Raw genomic sequence first — 4,595 nt, forward strand, 5'->3', positions numbered from 1 at the left:
CTTCATGAAGTGGACCTACGACTCAACCCGGAGAAGTGCGTGTTTGGACCTGCGACTCAACCCGGAGAAGTGCGTGTTTGGTGTTCCTTCTAGCAAGCTTCTGGGCTTCCTCGTGTGCCACAGAGGTATCGAGGCTAACCCAGAGAAGGTCAAGGCAATCGACGACATGAGTCCGCCGCAAACTCTCAGGGAAATGCAAAAACTCACCAGGCGAGTAACCGCGCTAGGACGCTTCATCTCCAAGCTGGGGGAACGAGCCCTGCCTTTCTTGAAGCTGATGAAGAAGAAGGGTCCGTTTGAATGGACCCAAGAGGTTGACGAAACGTTCCAAGATCTCAAGATGTACCTGACCATCCCTCCGGTGATGGTGGCTCCACACCCTCAAGAGCCCTTGGTGCTTTACCTCGCCGCCACACCCTACTCCGCCGGCGCAGCTCTGGTGGCGGTTCGGGAGGAGCGTCAGGTGAAGGCCGCACCTGCTACAACCCCGACCGCAGCAGCTCAGGGCCAAGAAGGCCTCGCGAGGGCCACGACCTTGGCAAATGGGAATCAGCCTCAACAGGAAGACGCCCCCAGGGATGAAGGGACCTCACCAAGCAATCAGGAGTCGGGGGCTCGAACGCCTCAGGAGGCGCTCAACTCTCCGGAGGGTGCAGGCTCAATCGGCGCGCCCACTCTCATCAAGCATCCTGTGTATTTTGTCAGCACAGTGCTGCGGATGCAAGGGCATGGTACCCCATGCCCCAAAATCTCTTGCTCGCACTATTGGTGGCCTCTCGGAAGCTGTGGCACTACTTCCAAGGTCACCCCATCAAGGTTGTCTCAGCCTACCCATTGGAGAGGGTGCTTAGGAGTCCTAACTCCGTAGGAAGGGTCGCTGAATGGAACATCGAGCTGCAAGCGTTCCAGTTGGAATTCAGCACGACCAGAGTCGTCAAGGGGGCCGCACTTGTGGATTTTGTTGCAGAATGGACAGAGGCGCCAGGGCTCGAAGCAGGAGAAGATCGGTCGCTTTCCCCGGGAAGCGAGGCGCTAGATGACTGGGTTATGCACTTTGATGGAGCATTCTCGCGACATGGCGCAGGGGCAGGCGCAGTGCTTATATCCCCCACTCAGGATAAGCTCTACTACGTTCTGTAGCTCTATTTCCAGCAGGGCGAGGAGGTTTCCAACAACATAGCGGAATATGAGGGCCTTATAGCAGGCTTAAAGGCCGCGGCCGCACTGGGAGTGAAGCACCTCGTTAACAAAGGGTACTCACAGCTCCTCGTCAACTTCTCCAACAAAGTATACAAGCCCAAGGACGAGCACATGGAGGCGTATCTCGTGGAAGTGCGCAAGATGGAGAAGCAATTTTGGGGGCTAGAGCTGCAGCACGTGCCTCGCGGCACCAATCAAGAGGCTGATGACATCGCTAAGAGGGCATCAAGGCGGCTGCCTCAGGAGCCTGGTGTTTTCGAGGAACGACTCTTCAAGCCCTCAGCAGTACCGTTGCTATCGAGCACAGTGCAACCTCGGGAGGAGCTCCCTCAACCGCCTGCCTCAGGGGCCCCGGCCTGTGGCCCGACCTCAGGAGCGCGCCTGCTCCTGGCGCTGGAGCCTCAGGAAGGATGCTAGGCTGCAGAGCTCAAAGATTACCTGATGCAAGGGACTATACCATAGAAAGAAGAGGACGCGGAACGCATGGCTCGGCAGGCCATGGCCTACTGCATCTAAGACGGAGAGCTCTACCAGAAGTGACCCAATGGTGTTTCCCTGCTTTGCATCTCCAGAGAACAGGGGAAGGAGTTGCTGGCAGACATTCACGATGGAGACTGTGGGCACCACTCGTCATCATGGACCCTCGTCGGCAAGGCGTTTCGCAACAGTTTTTATTGGCCTACGATGCTCAACGATGCAATCGAGCTGGTGAAGGCTTGTGAAGCCTGTCAATTCCACGCCAAGCAGATTCATCAGCCAGCCTAGGGCCTGCAGACCATTCCACTCTCATGGTAGTTCGCGATCTGGGGGTTGGACATTTTGGGCCCATTTCCTCGGGCGCCAGGGGGCTATCGCTACCTCTACGTCGCCATTGACAAGTTCACCAAGTGGGCGGAGATGGAAGCTGTCCGCACCATCCCAGCTGGTTCTGCAGTCAAGTTCATCAAGCGCCTCGTGAGCCGATTCAGGGTTCCTAATTGCATCATCACTGACAACAGTTCGCAGTTCACCAGCAATCTCTTCAAAACATATTGGGCTAACCTTGGAACGCAGCTATGCTACGCTTTGGTGGCACACCCTTAGAGCAACAGCCAGGCTAAACGCGCCAACGCCGAGGTCCTGAAAGGCCTCAAAACCAGGACCTTCAAGAAGAAGCTGGAGGCCTGCGACAGGGGCTGGTACGACGAGCTCCAGTCCGTGCTATGGTCCATCCGCACTACCGCCACCAAGTCAACCGGCGAAACCCCGTTCTTCCTTGTTTACGGAGCTGAGGCGGTCCTCCCTCACGAGGTCAGGCGTCGCTCCGCGTGGGTCCTGGCGTTTGACGAGGCGCAGCAGGACACCATGCGGGGGATGGACCTCCTGCTGGGGGGGAACACCGTCGGGAGGCCGCACTTCGAGCGGCAAGATACCAGCAGGCGTTGTGGCGGTACCACTGCCGCAACAGCCGCCCCAGGACTCTCGAGGTAGGTGACCTCGTGCTCAGGAGGGTGCTCTCCAGGGAAGGATTGCACAAGCTCTCGCCCATGTGGGAGGGCCCGTTCAAGGTTGTTCATGTTTCCAGACCTGGCGCTGCGCGCTTGGAGACCCAGGAGGGGGTGCCACCCCGAACGCGTGGAACATTCAGCACCTCCGAAGATTCTACCCTTGAAGTAACGCCCAGTTCCTATAAAGAAGGCCCAGCGCCTGTGAAGAAGGGCCCAATGCCTGCGAAGCTCATCGCCCCAAGAAAAGGCTCGGTGCCTGTGAAGAAGGCCAATGCCTGTGAAGCTCGCCGCCCGTGACACTCTCACGTAATAATGAGTTGGGGTTGTACACACCCCGGAGTCTCCGGAGTGCCGCCCTTGGGCCTCGGGGGCTCCCGCCCACGCCCAGTGGCAGCACTTAGCTCCGCGCTGGTGATAAGACGTCGAAGACTAGACTAGGTGCCGGACGCGGCTTTTCATTTGCTTTCTGCAGTTGGCTTGTTCCCCTTTTGTTCGAAGCTTTGTTGGAGTTGCTTTTAGTGTTGTTTGCCGTCCCCAGCCCGTGATCCTTTGCCTTTGTTTTTCGCTTGACTCATCCTCTCTTTCGCAAGCCTCGCGAGGGGGCTGCGTGGGCACCCTCGCGAGTGCCTTCTTGCCTAATTTCGTGAGGCTTCCTCCCTTAAGTTCACAGCGGGAGCACCCCTCCCGGTCCATGCCCCACGGGCATCGCAACGAGAACACAGGACCAGAGCCGGTTACCCTCACGACAAAGGCTAGAAAGCTATCCTCCCAGCTAAACTTTGCAGACTTCAAGATGCCCGGCAAGGCCCCAGGCAGGTACCTCGCGAGGCGAAAATGGCGGCGAGCCCCTCAAGCTAAGTTGTTCCTACGCGCAAGCACGTAGCCTCGACACCACAACACAGCATGGGAATAATAGAAATAGCATAATAATTAAGGGCAATAGTCCAGCACGCCCCCTCGGGGCCCCGTACTTCTCTCTTTCTAAGCAGGAAAAGGAGATAAACAAAACAAACGTGGTGTGCCCGGCGACGGCTAATGAGGAAGGATTCGCACCACCCTCCTGAGCTCAATCAGACTCCTCCTCATGCTTCACCGAGGCACGACGGCAAGATGACCTGATGCCACCCTCGAGGCGCGTGCGTTGGCACGGTGGTTGATCACGGCCACCACTGGAAGAGCTGCCACCGGAGGGGAAGCCGCTGAAGCTTGGCAAGCTACGAGTGCCTCCGGCAGCGGGCTCTGCTTCGTCTTCGTGGTGGCCGTAGCCAAGTCCTAGCACTTGGTCGCCGTCGTCGTCTTCAGGGCAGCACCCAGCACGGCGGCCGTCTTCTCCGAAAACCCTCACGTAGAGGGTCGCGTCACCGTCAAACTTGAAGTGTAGGGTGCACCACCGGCCCATGCCGCGCGCGCTGGCAAACGTCTGTCGGCCGCGGGCCAAGGCCACGTTCCCGGCAACTGAGATCTCCAATGAGACCCAGGAAGCCCTGCTGCAGTAGCCGTCCGTTTGGAGCCAGAGGCCGCCAGGAGCGCCAGCCGGAATTTCGCCGGCGAAGAAGCGGGGAAGCTGGAGCCAGCTACCGGTCGGGTCCGCCGACCACACGACGAACTCCGGCAACACGTCGGCCGAGTGGAAGTGCGGCCTAGGAGGCCGTGCGGCCACGATGCGCCTTCCCTCACCCACCGGGCAGCCGTCACCGCGCGAGGGGTCACCGCCGCAACCACGAGGAGCCACCGCAGGGGTCGCGGGGTGCTTGCAGGGGCGACCTCGACCACGCTTGGGCGGAGGGGAGTAAGGCCCTTCCCGATGAGCCTTTCCCTTCTCCGCAACCGAGAACCTCTTCGGCGGCGCCATAGGACACGGCAGGCGGCTGGAGCAGGGATAAACAAGAAGCAACCGAAAGGAGGGAG

This window comes from Triticum dicoccoides, chromosome 4B (genome assembly GCF_002162155.2).
Source record: "Triticum dicoccoides isolate Atlit2015 ecotype Zavitan chromosome 4B, WEW_v2.0, whole genome shotgun sequence".
NCBI lineage: Eukaryota > Viridiplantae > Streptophyta > Magnoliopsida > Poales > Poaceae > Triticum > Triticum dicoccoides.